The 17,260-nt window shown below is 33.9% G+C and overlaps 1 protein-coding gene across 2 annotated transcripts in view; it reads left to right on the top strand.

Moving 5' to 3' along the window:
• LOC114902827 (bifunctional heparan sulfate N-deacetylase/N-sulfotransferase 4) overlaps positions 1 to 17,260 on the top strand; it is a 280,430-nt gene that overhangs the window by 43,713 nt on the left and 219,457 nt on the right. The gene's annotated exons all lie outside the window — the stretch shown is intronic.

The following is a 17,260-nucleotide window of genomic DNA, read 5'->3' as shown; positions in this document are numbered from 1 at the left end:
GATTTTGTGGGAAAGAATCTTGAACTGTGTGTAGAAAAGCTCTGCATACTACCAGTTCTTCATCCTCATGTTCCTTTTCTGGTGGTGTAAGATTTCTTTGCACACTGATAGATGAGGAGAAATCCATCCTCCCTCAAAATCTCCCCAAATTTTCCAGAGCTAGGGTGTTGGATAGCTAGTGACATTTTTCTATATTATTCTAAATTAGAGAGTAGAAGTATGCTGTTCCTCAATAGAACAAATTGAGGAAAGCTGGAGGGTTAGGGTTGAAAAACCTTGGCTATGTGCATGATTGGACCTTCCCCAGGCCACTCCCATGATTGGACTGGGAATACATAGCTGGGAGCAATCAACAACAAATTCAAACATGGCCTTGACTGCAGCACCACCTCACTCTATGGACAAAACATATACCCGCATATTATTATTTGAGCCAATTTTCTCACTTTGCGGTAGAGATTCTGGATCATACTGTTAAAGAATTAGTGTTTTTAAGGCACAGAATTTGATGCAGTGAAAAGAATGCAAGTTTTTCAACTGAACTTGAAAGTCCATATTCTTTCCACTACATGGTTCTGCCATATCTAAACTAAAGTATATCTAGGTTTTGTGGGGGTTTTTTGAGATTTATGTGCTTTATCTTATTTCATCATGCCCTCATCTGACCAAAGCCACTGATATAGAAATTAATATGTCCATTTCTAAGGCAAGCAAAATTAAGCTCAGTTTCAGTAACTGTCATCTGACTGTTAATTAAATTTCACTGTGTATCTAAAAATTCAAGATATGAGTGAAATTTAATGTATAGAAACTTGTAGAAACTAATTGTATTTTGAAAGATTGTGAAATATTAGCTATGAATGAAGTCAGAAAATATCGTCATGTTTTCACTTGTTAATATTTCTGTGTGGTCCTCAAGGCCATCATGAAATATTTCCTGTAAATCTAAAGCTCTATTAGCAAGATGACCTTCATCACCCTATGGAGGGTGATGTCTTATACACTTGAATTTACTCTTTCTTGGTTTTGAAAGTAACTCTTGTTTTCATCATGGCCTTACTTACGTGTAGGTAATGTTCATTCTCAAAGTGATATCAGTTGAGTGATAATGCATTTTTTAGAGAAAAGTAAAATAATAAAGGGCCATCCTGATTATTAAAAACTTAATTTAAAAAGTCTTCTTGCAGACCACTAACCTGATTTCTATGAACAATGTTTTACCCTTGGTTGTTAACACTTGGTATAGTCATAGAAATTTGATAGAATTGAGAAAATATGTTCTTTTTTTCAGTTTCCCTAAGACAGAATAAATGCTCTTTCTCGATGGTGAATGTAAGCTTCCACACTGGAAATGAAATCAAATATATTATTGATGCTATAAATAATTCTGGTGCTTTCATCAATTCTGTTGACCTGTCATTATTCTCTCTGTTGGCAACAAGGTACCATTATTAGCATTTTATATGTCTTTAGATTTCTTGAAGAAATGCATCCATTTATTCATTGGACATCTACTCTGTATAAGACTATATTTAAGACATTATCTGCCTGAGAAATCCAGACTTTATTTTAATGTCCTATGTAATCCAGCTCAATTTACCTTTTCAACATCTATTCTTACTACTACTCAATATACATTGTTCCTGTTAGGCTAGCCCACTGTCTATTCCCCTGCGATGGATTGATAGTGTTTACGTTCACCTCTTTTCTCAGCTTCTAAGCCTTCGCTAAAATACTTTCCTTGAATCTACTCATATTTCAAAAGCTATCTCAAGTCCAACTTCTTATGAGAAGGCAACAGATGCCCTAATGACCCAAGCTGAAACTGTGTCCTTAAATAATCACTGACCTTAACTGCCACTTATCATCTTCGTGTACATGAGTCAACTCCAAAATTAGGTGGTGAAACTGTTTTTTCCCATACATCTAATTATGTCTCAACATATGTAATAAGTAATCTTAGACCTGATTTGAAAATATTGTATTGACAGTCATTACACTGTTTTTTAACTGTTTGGTGAGTGCAGAACTAATTAGTCTCAGAATTGAACTTACTACTTTAAAAAAGAACAATTTAAGGATAGTTTTGAGTTTTGTCTCAAAACAAGTGATATATATATTTTGAGTCAGAGGCAAAAATAGGAGAAAAAAAATCTATGTTATAAACCTGAAGTCCAAAATAAGCGGCTAGCTGGCTAATTCGTTTGACTCTTTCCCCCACGTAGTGTTTTTAATGGATCTATATACGTAGACTGGTATTAAGGTTTGGTCCAGATAAAGCAATTTACCAGTGTCTTAATTTGGATGTCTTTATGCAGTTGTTTGACTCCATATTTCCTGCACTGAAAATCATAGGTTCAAAGATTTATAGTGCAAAAGTAATAAATTGTGCAAATTGAATGACTAAAACAGAGATGTTAAGTTAATAGATATAAAGAAGACAGTTAATAGAGGGTCTTAAAATACAGAGAAATGAGTTTTGGTTAGTCCCAATAGCTATTTGAAAACTGTTCTTAAACAAGGAAATGATATGATGAAAATATTTGAGAAAGGTTTTTTTTATTATTAATGTAAATATCTAAATAAAATCCCAGTTCAAACTTGTAGGAGTTACCATGTTTAACAGGAGCCAGATTACTATTAATAGGAAAAAAGAAATCTAGCATAGAAGAGAAGTTAAGACCCTTGTTATAGATTTGAGTAAGGGTTGGAAGAGAAAAAGAAAGAAATCTCATGATATTTAAAGAAGTGACCTAAGAAAATAGAAAGTTATTGGTTCTATGAGCATCAACAGAGATGATGAGAGGCTACAGTGGCAATTGAAGACTAGTTTTCTAACATTTTACAATTGTAACTGAAACAAGTTGTTATATTTGACAACTTAATAAACATTTTTTAAAGAATCTGTGATATCTTAGAATAAATGGAATCACAATCAAAAAAAGGAAAGGAGCCTAACAGGAAAGGTTGGTATGTGGTAGATGGACTTCAGATTTGATACATTATCAACCAGTATAGATTCGACAATGCAGGACAGTCCAGGCAGCAGGAACTGGATGGATGGCCCGTCAGAGTTAATCAAGCAGCATCTGAAAGCTCCTCGGCAGTTTCTAAGCAAGTGAGCCAGCATGCAATCAGCAAGTGTAGCATAAGAGCTAGGCAGTGGCCCAGGCAGATGGGGGTCAACATTTATTGGGATATTTCACAGCAGAATGAATGGATAAGGTTTGTGGGCATAAGTCTTCTTTCTGAAAAAAAAAAAAAAAACAGAAGATTGTGGAAGAGGTGGAATTTGACAACATGGAGTTTGGCAGAGAGAACATGACAGAGACCTGGAAGCAGGAACTCAGTCACAACAATAATCCTATAAAGGAGAGAGGACCCATCAGCAAGACTTGTGTGAAACTACAGCCCTGACACTGACTCACATTCTTTAGATATCCAGGGAAGAATTGCATTTAGAACCTCCTTAGGTGCCCAGATGCAAGAAGTTTATGTACTACTTGAAGACACTCAATTGGTTCAAAAAAAAAAAGCAGGTACTATCAAAGACTTATAAGAATGATCCATGTTCTGTATAAACATAGAGAGAATTACTGTGTCAATTAAAATGTTTTTTAAATTTATTTTTCAGCTGGGAAATATATTTTTTTAATTTTTTATACAATTTTTTAAAGTTTGTTTTCCATTTTCAGTTATTACAAAATATTGGCTACACTCCCCATGTTGTACAGTACATCCTGGAGCCGATCTTACACCCAATAGCTTGTGCCACCCACTCCCCCACCCCTATGTTTCCCCTCCTTCCCCTCCCCACTGGTAACCACTAATTTGCTCTCTATATCTGTGTCTGCTTCTTTTTTGTTATATTCACTAATTTGTTGTATTTTTTAGATTCCGCATATAAGTGACATCATACAGTATTTGTCTTTCTCTGTCTGACTTATTTCAGTTAGGATAATACCCTCCAAGTCCATCCATGTTGCTGCAAATGGCAAAATTTCGTTCTTTTTTATGTCTGATTAGTTTTCCATTGTGTGTGTGTGTGTGTGTGTGTGTGTATATATATATATATATATATATATATATATATACCACAGCTTCTTTATCCATTCATCTGTTCATGGACATTTAGGTTGCTTCCATATCTTGGCAATTGTAAATAATGCTGCTATGAACATTGGGGTGCATTTAAGATGTTTCATGTAAGTAGAGTTTGACTTGACTGGAAAGAGAAGCTACATATAAGTATTTTGGCAGAGTCAATATTGTCCTCAAATATACTCGGAGGAGGACAGCCACTGTACAGGGTATATTTAATTGTAATTATCTTTCTTTCATCTAAAGTCTCAATGTAAATGTCCCAGGTTTTTTTTTTCTTCTGAATTCTTTCAAGTAGCCATATATTTAACTCTGTCAATGGAAGGAAAAACTATTTTTCCAAATAAATATTCCTTTATGGAAGCAAATAGGGTCTTTCTCCACTTTAAAAAAAAAGTCAAAATTATATGAAAGTACACTTTTAAATGACAAGAATGAAAAACGTGAGAAAATATACACCAGTAATATCTCTTCCAAACTGGGCATTCAGCTAAAAACATTTACAGTTTATATATTAACTTAATATAATTTAATTCAATGCGCAAATCACTTATTTCTCACCTATGGGCTCTGTATATTCTTCACTATAGAGTTTACACAAATATGTGAAATATTAGGTTCTTGATTTCAGTAGTATAGGCAAGACATATTCACAATTATCAACATTACGAGGCAGAATACAATATGTGCCATGACAACATTACTATGGGCAATGGGAACAAAGGAAGAGAAACGATATTTCTTCTTCTAGTAATTAGGGAGATTTCTTGGAGGAGGTGACATTTGAGTCTTCTGTGATGGTTTGACAGAACACTAGCAAATCAAGATGGTGAAGTAGATTCTTGGCCAGCAGGTCAGCCCAAGCTCAGACTTGGCTGAGACTATCAGGACAAATGTTAAGTTGCTTGTCTTAGTTGGATGATAAAGTAAATAAGAAATAGTAGTGGGACTAAATGCTGAAGATTTGGTTGTGGCCATAATATGGAGCTCTCTGGGTAGAAGGATACCATTTGAATCACTGAAGATTTTAAGCCAGACAGTGACATGATCAGATCTAGGATTGAAGAAAAATATATTGTTTGAATACGGAGATATTTTTGAGAAGACCTAAAAGAGCCTATTACAACTATATGGGCATAATAATTATTATACATGTTTTAAAATAGTATTTATTTGGCATAGTAAAAGACACTAAGCACTGGGATAATCATTAACAGGCAGTATATCATTTAATACGACAACACTAAGAGGAAATATTTTGTACATTTTCTGAATGAGTAAAATGAGGCATAGCAATATCGATACTCATCTAGCTAGTAAGTAGCGGAGCAAACCCAGACTATTTGTCCTGAATGTCTAAGCTTTCTTTTAGAATACAATGCCTTGTGTTTGGGTTTCAGTCTGGGCATCTACACTTACTAGTTAACCCCGAACATGTCTGAAAACCTCTCCAATTCTCAGATTGCAAATCTGTAGAACCGATGGAAAGCAACACAGTTCTTAGTATTGGGATGAGCCCTGAATGAGATAAGCACTAGAAAGCTTCTAGGACAGAGCCTGGCCTGACAGAGCCAAGACAAAGCTTGGTGGCAGTCATGATGGAAAGGGGAGACTGGGAGAGACCATGCAGGATTGACAGGACTTGGAAACATGCTCAGTGAAGGAGCGAAAAAAAAAAAAAAAAAAAAAAAAAAGGTGCAGATGCTGTAGTATCATGGGTTTTAGCCTGAGTGTGTCCATAAACATATGCAGAATCGGGCAGAGGAAAAGGTGCTAGGAAGATGAGGAGTTTGGTTTAAGATCTAATGACTTAACATAGGACATCCAGATGTAGGCATTTGAAAAAATAGATCTAGAGTTTCAGACACCATCAGAGGTGGCAGTATAGATTTAGAAACCATCAGCATAATACTTGCAATCTTAGTTATGATAACTAAAGGGAAGGAATCAAATAAGAAGGAAAACAGGTGGAATGCATCATTTTGGATATCCTGTAATAAACCCAAGGTCATAACAAGTTAGTTTCAGACAGAGAAAAATTGTTTCATGTACTGAGATGCTAGCCATCCCCTCAGGCTCTCTGGTTATAAGGAAGAAAGCCTAAAACTTCAGTAAGTACCAGAAGTCCTCAGGAAAATTAAATTAAAGGAATGTCTAACTGGGGATACACTGTGTTCATGCAGCAGAGAAGGCACAATCTTTCATCTGGAACTTGGCATTTTGAATTTTTTTCCATCCTATTTATGACCCTTTGATTAACAAGAATTGCAGTAGGACCCCCTCCTAACATGACTGTGAGATGTACCAAATGACGCTATGTTACAAATATTTCTGAAATTTTTAATGATATATAGGGGTTAAGTATTAAATGAACAAAGAAGCTAAATCTTCATTTTAGCTACTGTACCCAGAAATTATATTCTACTCAGAGCATTTTACTTAGTTTTTATGTATTTATTTTCTTGATGACATCAGCTATTGTGAAGATGTCTATTTTTCGTTAGAAACAGGAGTTTAGAGGCATACTTTCATTTACACCTGTCTTCTGCTATTAATCAATTATTATCATTTAAAAAGCATATTTTAAAACAAGACCTGTTACCAAGTAAGGATGTTCTGTTCAGGACAAACTAGATTTTAATTTAGGATTAGACATTCCCTGAATTCATTTGCACTCAAAACAGGCTAAATAGTAATGGATCTAACACTAACTTGAGTGCTCACTTTTTTAGTTCACAGTGTAAGATAATTACTGAGCAGAGAGCAATCTCTTGATACACCAGGGGAAGAACACAAAGTCCGTGTTGCTCCATTTTGCTACTCAAGGTGTAGCAATTGTCTCCATGGGAAAGAGAAGATATTAGGAAATATTTTGGTAAGAGCAGCCAAGCTGGTCACCTCCCAGCAAGGAGGAAAACATCCCCTATTAAAGCCTTTAAATCTCATGGTTAATGCCTTAAAAGCCCTGGGGATAAGCACAGGGGATATTTTCTGATTGGTTTTGTTATTCTCTGTGATTATATAAATAGTGATTAATTAATTAGCCAATTAGCTCAGATTATTATAAGGCTCTTCAGCTAAGACCAGCTAAGTGTTGTTGTTCATGATAATCATCAAAATATGCTACAAAATTGTTTCGTGTCTGAAGAATGACTGAAGAGAAAAACAAAATAAAAACTTGCTCCTTTTATACTCCCTGTAGAAATACAGTGTGTTCTGAAATATATTAAATTATCATGGAGAAAAGCACCTTGATTATAGAATCTTGTGGCAGGTAGAATATATTATTATTATTATTCAGATAACAGATTAAGCTGTTAAAGCAGTCATAGACATTGCATTTTATTTTCATTCAACCCTTCATTTTTTTATGTCTACCCTGAGCTTTGCTCTCTAGCTCTTTGCTGGGATTGATAATTTCCATCCACTACTCTTTACTTCTTTTTTTTTAATTGAAATATAGTTGACATATAATATTATGTTAATTTCAGGTGTACTACATAGCGATTTGATATTTGCATACTTAATGAAATGATCACCACTGTAAGTCTAATCACCATCATCAAAGTTATTATAATATTATTGACCATATTTCCTATGCTGTGTATTATATCACTGTAACTTATTTAATTTATCACTGGAGGTTTGTACTTCTTTATTTGCCTTACCTGTGTCGACCAACCACCCGCTCCACTCTCTTCTGGGAACAACCAGTTTGTCCTCTATAAATATGAGTCTGTTTTCATTCTGTTTCTTTGCTTTGTTTTTTAAGATTCCACATATAAGTGAGAACATGCAGTATTTGCCTTTCTCTGTCTGATTTATCTCACTTAGCATGATACCCTCTAGATCCATTCCTGTCTTCACAGATGGCAAGATTTCATTCTTTATGGCTGAGTAATATTACATTGTGCATATATACCACATATTCTTTATCCATTCTTCTATCGATGGAGAAGTTGCTTCCATACCTTGGCTACCATAAATAATACTGTAATGAACACTGGGGTGCATAAATCTTTTGGAATTAGTGCTTTTATTTTCTTCAGATAAATACCCAGATGTGAAATTGCCAGACATATAATAGTTCTATTTTCAAATTTTTAGAAACCTCCATACTGTTTTCCATAATGGACACATCAATTTACAGTCTCTCCAACAGTGGACGAGGACTCCCTTTTCTCCACATCCTCACCAACACTTGTTATTTGTTGTTGTTTTGTTGATAGTCATTCTGACAGATGTGAGGTGGTATTTCATCGTGGTTTTGATTTACATTTACCTGATGATTAGTGATGTTGAGCATCTTTTCATGTGTCTGTTGGCCATCTGTATGTCTTTTTTGAAAAAATGTCTATTTATATCTTCTGACCATTTTTTAATCAGATTGTATGGTTTTTTTTGATGTTGAGTTGTGAGAGTTTTGTGTATTTTGAATATTAACCCGTATCAGATATATCATTTACAAATGTCTTCTCACATTCAGTAGACTGCCTTCTCATTTTGTTGATGGCTTCCTTCCCTGTACAAAAACTTTTTAGTTTGATGTAGTCTTATTTGTTTATTTTCACTTTATTTCTTTTGCCTGAGGAGATAAATCCAAAAATATATTGCCAAGATCGATGTCAAAGAGGATACTGCCTATGTTTTCTTCCAGGAGTTTTATGGTTCCCAGTCTTACTTTAAGTCTTTAATCCATTTTGAGTTTATTTTTGTATATGGTGTGAGGAAATGTTCTAATTTCATTCTTTTACATGTAGCTATCCAGTTTTCTGAGCACCATTTATTGAACAGGTTATCTTTTCCCCATTGTATATTCTTGCCTCCTTTGTTGTAGATTAGTTAACTATAGAAATGTAGAGTTTATTTCTGGGCTGTCTGTCGTGTTCCATTGATCTATGCATCTATTTTTGTGCCAGTGCCATAGTGTTTTGATTACTGTAGCTTTGTAGTATAGTCTGAAGTCAGGGCCTGTGATTCCTCCAGCCTTGTGTGGTTATCCTCCCATTTGTGGGGTGCCACCCAGAGTTGTGGATCCTAACTATACTGCATCTCTGTCCTACCACCCATCTCATTGTGGCTCTTTATATCTTTAGTTGTTGAAGTATTTTTTTCTGTTAGTCTCCAGGTCATTCTCATAGATAGTTGCTCTGTATATAGTTGTAATTTTGGTCTGCCCATGATAGGAGATGAGTTCAGAGTCTCGTTTTGAATTCAGAGCTATTTTGGCCTCTTTTTTTTTTTTTTCAAATAAATCAGGTATTCCTCTGATGTGTCTCTTAATTACTATAATATTGAAATACTTTATACATTCTAAAGAGTGTATATATGGAATATCTATAATTAAAGCATGATAATAAGAACAGTCTTGTACACACCACTTAGCTTAGGATATAGAATGTTACCAGCACTTTTGAAGTTACATACTACTTTTTCCACTGGAGAGGTAACTAGCTACTATACATATTCTCTGCAGCTTTTTTCCTTACTTTTTTTTTTTTTTTTTTTTTTTTTACGCGGGCCTCTCACTGTTGTGGCCTCTCCTGTTGCGGAGCACAGGCTCCGGACGTGCAGGCTCAGTGGCTATGGCTCACGGGACTTGCCACTCCACAGCATGTGGGATCTTCCCGGACCGGGGCACGAACTCGTGTCCCCTGCATCGGCAGGCAGACTCTCAACCACTGCACCACCAGGGAAGCCCCTTTCCTTACTTTTATGCCCGATATTCATCCACATTGATGCTTATCTCTAGTTCACTAAACTTAATTTCTTTGAGTGTTTGCTCTCTCCAGTGTTGGTATTTTCAGACTTTTAAATTTTTTGGCTATTTGATGGGCCTAAAATTGTATATGAGTTATTATTAGCATTTTTTCTGTTTACTTATGAGGTTGAATAGCTTTTCTTATACTTACTGACCATTATATTTTTTCAAGTTTTTAAAAAACTTTTAATTGACCTGAAAATAAGTCGTAAAATATCACATTTCATCTTAAATACCTCAGCATTGATTTCACACTCACTATTACTTTTCCAACATTAACCTCATTTCACATATAAGTAGAAATGTTCATAACTTTTGGACTATATCACATATTATAAATAGAGCAATATTCCAAAATCTTTTTCAACATACTAAATTAGAAATCACTTAAAATACTAATTTAAATGATAAAATTTGTTTATTTATATGTTATAGTTTGCCTAATTTGTTTAATTATTTTAAGGAATTCTCACTCTTATAAATGCTGCATTCAACCTACAATTAAAGAAAAAGTAATATTTTTTTTGTCTCTGGAGAAATGTTCATATGAAATACTGCTTCTAGAAAAAATGTATCATTTCTTATTACACAAACTCCCAAATATATACCAGCCTCCCAAATAATATTTAATAATACATAAGATGGGCCCTCACAATTGGCTCCATCTTAGTCCCCACATTCAAGACATAAATTTTAAACTATAAGCTGTGTTTCAAATATTAAATTTCTATCCTATTTGAATATTTTAAATGAAATTTTAGTTTTTGTTGCATAACTACAATTTAAATTCTGTTTTTAAATTTCTTAGACTGCTGGTAATTGTTTACTTGATTGCAACTTTTTGATGATTAAAGAAGACTACCTCCTTGACCTCTCAAAATAAAAACACACTTTGTATTTTCACAGTGAAAAGGAAGTTATAGTAATTTACAGGAAATACAGGAAATTGCTCTCTCTTTCAAAAACTTTTACTAAATTAGACATAAGAATGTCTCTGCTGACAGTTGTTCATCTTAAGGCCAATGAACCTTGTTGGACATTTTTTTTCAAATGGCACAAATGAAAAAAGGCCTAGCAAATTTTGCAGAATGTAGTAGGAAGACATTGATTGACAACTGTGTAGCAGTACTCTGGAGTATAAATGAATTTCATTTGAATGATTTAGGTACCAAAATAGCCATTGTTACCATATTGTATTTGTCACTTACTACATAGAATATAAACAATACAGGAAATAAGGGGGAGGTAGAAAAGAAAACATCCTAGGGAAGACAAGAGCTCTTGAAATAACAGGATTTCATTTTATTTTTTCATCTTTATTGGAGTATAATTGCTTTACAATGGTGTGTTAGTTTCTGCTGTACAACAAAGTGAATCAGCTATATGTATACATATATCTCCATATCTCCTCATCTTGAACCTCCCTCCCACCCTCCCTATACCACCCCTCTAGTTCGTCACAAACCATCGAGCTGATCTACCTGTGCTATGCAAGCAGCTTCCCACTAGCCATCCATTTTACCTTTGGTAGGGTATATATGTCAGTGCTACTCAGTCACTTCATCCCAGCTTCCCTTCCCCCCACCATGTCCTCAAGTCCCTTCTCTATGTCTGTGTCTTTATTCCTGCCCTGCCACTAGGCTCATCAGTACTGCTTTTTTAGATTCCGTATATATGCATTAGCATACATATTTGTTTCTGTCTTTCTGACTTACTTTACTCTGTATGACAGACTCTAGGTCCATCCACTTCACTACAAATAACTCAATTTTGTTCCTTTTCATGGCTGAGTAATATTCCATTGTATATATGTGCCACATCTCCTTCATTCATTCATCTGTCGATGGACATTTAGGTTGCTTCCATGTCCTGGCTAATGTAAATAGTGCTGCTGCAATGAACACTGCGGAACATGTATCTTTTTGAATTATGGCTTTCTCAGGGTATATGCCCAGTCGTGGGATTGCTAGGTAATATGGTAGTACTATTTTTAGTTTTTCAAGAAACCTCCATACTGTTCTCCATAGGGGCTGTATCAATTTACATTCCCACCAACAGTGCAGGAGGGTTCCCTTTTCTCCACACCCTCTCCAGCATTTATTCTTTCTAGATTTTTTGATGCTGGCCTTTCTGACCGGTGTGAGGTGATACCTCATTTTGGTTTTGATTTGCATTTCTCTAATGATTAGTGATGTTGAACATCTTTTCATGTGTTTGTTGGCCATCTGTATGTCTTCTTTGGAGAAATGTATATTTAGGTCTTTTGTCCATTTTTGGATTGGGTTGTTTGTTTTTTGATATTGAGCTGCATGAGCTGCTAGTATATTTTGGAGATTAATCCTTTGTCAGTTGCTTCATTTGCAAATATTTTCTCCCATTCTGAGGGTTGTCTTTTCATCTTCTTTATGGTTTCCTTTGCTGTGCAAAAGCTTGTAAGTTTCACTAGGTCCCATTTGTTTATTTTTTGTTTTTATTTCCATTACTCTAGGAGTTGGATCAAAAAAGATCTTGCTGTGATTTATGTCATAGTGTTCTGCCTATGTTTTCCTCTAAGGGTTTTGTAGTGTCTGGCCTTACATTTAGGCCTTTAATCCATTTTGAGTTTATTTTTGTGTATGGTATTAGGAAGTGTTCTAATTTCATTCTTCTACATGTAGCTATCCAGTTTTCCCAGCACCACTTATTGAAAAAGCTGTCTTTTCTCCATTGTATATTCTTGCCTCCTTTATCAAAGATAAGGTGACCATATGTGTGTGGGTTTATCTCTGGGCTTTCTATCCTGTTTCATTGATCTATATTTCTGTTTTTGTGCCAGTGCCATACTGTCTTGATTACTGTAGCTTTGTAGTATAGTCTGAAGTCAGGGAGCCTGATTCCTGCAGCTCCGTTTTTCTTTCTCAAGATTGCTTTGGCTATTCGGGGTCTTTTGTGTTTCCATACAAATTGTAAAATTTTTTGTTCTAGTTCTGTGAAAAAATGCCTTTGATAATTTGATAGGGATTGCATTAAATCCGTAGTTTGCTCTGGATAATATAGTCATTTTCACAATGTTGATTCTTCCAATCCAAGAACATGGTATATCTCTCCATCTGTTTGTATCATCTTTGATTTCTTTCATCATTGTCTTATAGTTTTCTGCATACAGGTCTTTTGCCTCCTTAGGTAGGTCTATTCCTAGGCATTTTATTCTTTTTGTTGCAGTGGTAAATGGGAGTGTTTCCTTAATTTCTCTTTCTGATTTTTCATTGTTAGTGTATAGGAATGCAAGAGATTTCTGTGCATTAATTTTGTATCCTGCTACTTTACCAAATTCATTGATTAGCTCTAGTAGTTTTCTGGTGGCATCTTTAGGATTTTCTATGTATAGTATCATGTCATGTGTAAACAGTGACAGTTTTACTTCTCTTTTCCAATTTGTATTCCTTTTATTTCTTCTCTGATTGCCATGGCTAAAACTTCCATTTTTAGAGTTTTAATGGGAATAACTCAAGTTAAGACAGGCCAAGTAGCTCATATACCAAAGCTTTAGAGAGAGCTTACCTAGTAAGATTAGGTGAGTTCCAGGTACACTATTTTAAAAGTTTTAAGATTTCTTGTGACTGCTCCTTATGTGCCTTTGTAGAATGTTTTTCTTAGTTGCTACTAGTTAAAAATCTTAGGAAACTTTGAAATATTTGTGACTAATTTTAGGGGTTCGTAGAGAATAGAATAACTGTATGAATGCACTTTTATATAAAGAAAGAAATTTGGATGAAATACAAGGTAGTGGTAGATTAGAAAAAGTGGGTTAAGAGAGAAATATTCTATATAAAATTTTTCTTTAGAAGACTTTTATAAAGAAAAATCATTGAATTCTCTAGGTTAATAATGTCTACAGCTTTGACATTCTTCTATGGCTGTCCTTGGCCTCTGCACGTCTGTGCTTGTTCTCAGCTCACTGGAAGACCAAATGCATCTCTTTGTAATTCTCACTGTAAAATATTACATCCATGTATGGTCTCATATGTACCAAATGGAACCCCTTCCCTAATGAAGGTAATATAAGGCATGATGAAATGAAACACTGTGGATGCCCACAGGTATGTGGTTAGAGCAAAGGGGCAAAATGCAACTTTGTTAATTCCCTAAGATTATATTGCTCATTCCATACCCAGCTTAATATCCCTTCCAATATCTCTTCACTTTGGTTATGAACAATTCTCACTGTATTTATTGTTACAATCAGGAGAAGTCAATTGATTTTTTTTTCTTTTTCTTATTTTGGTTGTTGGGGATGGAGTTATACTTTGGACAGTTCTCTTCATCATACTAAGGTTTTAATAATTTTCTGTTCAGTGCTATATGCTAATAGGAAAGAATATAATTCTTGGTTCTTGGTCTCAATAAATTCAATTTTGATTGTGTGTGTGTGTGCCCGCGCATGCGCACGTTAGAACTTTGCACAGTGCCAGCTACTCATCGGTTCTGACTCTTTGAAACCATTTTTTAAAATAAAAATCACAATTAATTTTTGCTACGTGCTAAGTTTATATAATTTAATTCTAAGTCTTTTTTACTGCTCTACTTAAGAAAAATATTTGGAGTCCCTGTGGAGTACAATTTCACTTTGTACTACTGAAAAAAGGGAATTAAAAGAGATCTTGAAATTGAAACTGTTTCAGAATATGCTACATTTAAACATTGCTGTATTTACTTCAGAGCAGAAGAAATGGGTTCAAAGCTGTGTGTTCTGCTGTAGAAAAGCACATCTGGATTTCAATGTCTTAAAATGTTAAAAAAAAAAAAAAGGAAAAAAAAAAAGAAAAAAATAGGTGGTGTGCATTGGCAGGGGTAAAGTTAAACTATGTTTTAAAATCTCAGAACAAAGTAATAAAATTTAACAGGAAAACAAAAAGAATTGCTTCCTATATTGGAAACCAAAACACAGAAGAGGCAAATATATTACTAGGATAACTAGCTCATCCAAATTTAAAAAGCAGTTTTATAGTGCTTAGCTTGAAAACCGTTGTTATAGCAACAAACCCACCACAAAAAAATTATCAAATACATTTTTTCCATCTGCAATAGTATTATTGACATTGCTTTGCTATTCAAATGCAAGTAAAAGAATAAGCACTTAGGGCAATAATACAGTTTAATATCATTAACATAATTCAAACAGTTAAAAAAGTCCTGTTCATCAGGACAGTAATGGCTCAGGTGAATCAACAGCTCTGAAAAGATAAAAGTATCATTTCCTATGCACAGTAAGGAGGAAAAAAAAAAGTGGGAAGGGGTCCCTCTCTTTATATTTATTTATATACAAATGCAAACACGTGTATACATATATACATATTTAGAGAGAAAACATGTCTGTGTGTATATATATATATTCCTATAAAAGACATCAGGCATCTAGATAAACACACATCTGAACCCTGCCCATTTCTGATGTGAGTGTGTGCATGCACTCAAGTGTGTGTATATATGTGTGTAGCTATGCAGAAAATTTCTAGTCACAAAAAACAAAGCTGTATCTGTGTATCTAAGTCATTCATTCAAGCACTGTGGGTAAATTGATATGTTTATTAAGTCAGCCAAAATAATAGCCTTGCAGGACTAAATTGAAATATTTAAACAGTTCATGCTAAATGTAAACTGCATACCTATATGCAACTGTTTTCAGAAACAAAACTGGATTTTTTGTTTTGACTGGATTTTAAAATTTTGAAATTTCTGCCAGATGTCTTATAATATAAGCATAGTTTTAGCATATTTACTGTGATTGGATCACTTGACTGAAAGAGAAATGAAATAATAGGGATGCCATAGTAAAGAATGGAATTGACGTGTTAGAATGGACATTTCAAAACAAAGCAATAGGTAAAAAAGCAACAATAATAGAAAATAATTTTTATTATTACTGACTCTGTGCAAAGCATTATTCTTAGTGTTCTATGGATTTTAATTCAAATCCTCAAAACAATCTAAGTCATGAGTGCTTCTAGTAATCCATTTTACAGAAGAAGCAACAGAGATGCTTTGAGTTTAAACATTTGTTCAAAGTTACATAACCAGAAGGTAGGAAAGTTGTTATTTGAATTCTGAAAGTCTTAATTCCTACCAAATATACTACAATGCCTCTTAATATTGACTTTTGATCTTGAATTTTTCCATCGATCATTACATTTGCAGAGTGTTTGCTTTTCTCTATATAGTTTTCTTTGAACAAATATTTTGTAATTTGACTATCCTCATTAGAAGATGTAACCCTAATAAATGAAAATTTAAGATAGGAATCATAATTCATAATTTGTTCCTTTGCCAAGCTCATCTAATACCTTTATATTTTTTAACATAAGATAGTGAAGCTTAACTTAAAAATTATTAGATATTATGTATCTATTAAATTCCTCCATTATGAGCATTTGATTTTGATAAATCATCCAAATGCATGTATTAAATATGCATATGTGTTTGTATATTTAATCACATTCATAAAAGTGATTATTCTCCAAAGATCTGAAAATTTGTCTCCTTACAGCTAGTCTGTTCAGTTCTTACCATGTAATACTGGAAGGAAGAAAAGCTTTTTAGAAATGTATTTTATTTATCTCAAGACTATTTTCTAATGCTACATATATATTACTATTAACGGTTTGCTTGTTGTTGGCTATATCTTTACTTTAGTGAGTAAATTAATAAAAGTGCTTTGTTTAAACATCAGATATACAGAATGAACCTAAGAGTCTTGAAAACATATTTTAATGAAATATATTAGATGAAGTTGTAAGAGTTGTCTAATTATTTTAAAGTAATTTTTCAGTATTTTAAATCTCCATTCACTGTATTGCTGCAAATTTGATTTTTTAAAATGGTGTTGGAAGTTAAGGAGTTTGTAGGAAAACAGGAGCTTTACACCCTGGTTCTTCCATCTTAAGAATTTTGGTCTTATTAACTATTATCCCACTACAAATACCAGGATATGAAGTGAAAGGTTGAAAACATTTTTATATGTTTAGTTCTGTATGAATTGATCTGTATGCACAGAAAGTCATAGATGATAGGGAATACAGATTATTTTAAAATATCAGGATATTTGTATTTTTGTTTTTTATTTGGTTGTAAAAAAAACAAAAAGTCCAAATTTTTAAATGGAAACTGCAGTATATTTTTTAGCCTCTCAACTGAAACTGCTTCTTCTTCTTTTATGTGGGTTTATAATTTCCTTATAGAAATCTGGATTTTCATTAAATAAGAACTGAACATTATTTTAACTAATCAAGAATGTGTAAGAGATGTGTGTGGGTTTGTGTGATGTGCGTGTGTGTGTGTGTGCGCGTATCCTCTTAGTCTTATAGCACTTGGAAGCTATTTAACTTCTTTTAGAATATGGACAGGACATATTATCTCCATAAA

The sequence above is a fragment of the Monodon monoceros genome, unplaced genomic scaffold (genome assembly GCF_005190385.1).
Source record: "Monodon monoceros isolate NGI ecotype Baffin Bay Population unplaced genomic scaffold, NGI_Narwhal_1 Super_Scaffold_20, whole genome shotgun sequence".
In the NCBI taxonomy this organism is placed as follows: domain Eukaryota; kingdom Metazoa; phylum Chordata; class Mammalia; order Artiodactyla; family Monodontidae; genus Monodon; species Monodon monoceros.
The sequence above is the reverse complement of the archived record's forward strand: the minus strand, read 5'-3'. Positions and strand labels throughout refer to the sequence as shown.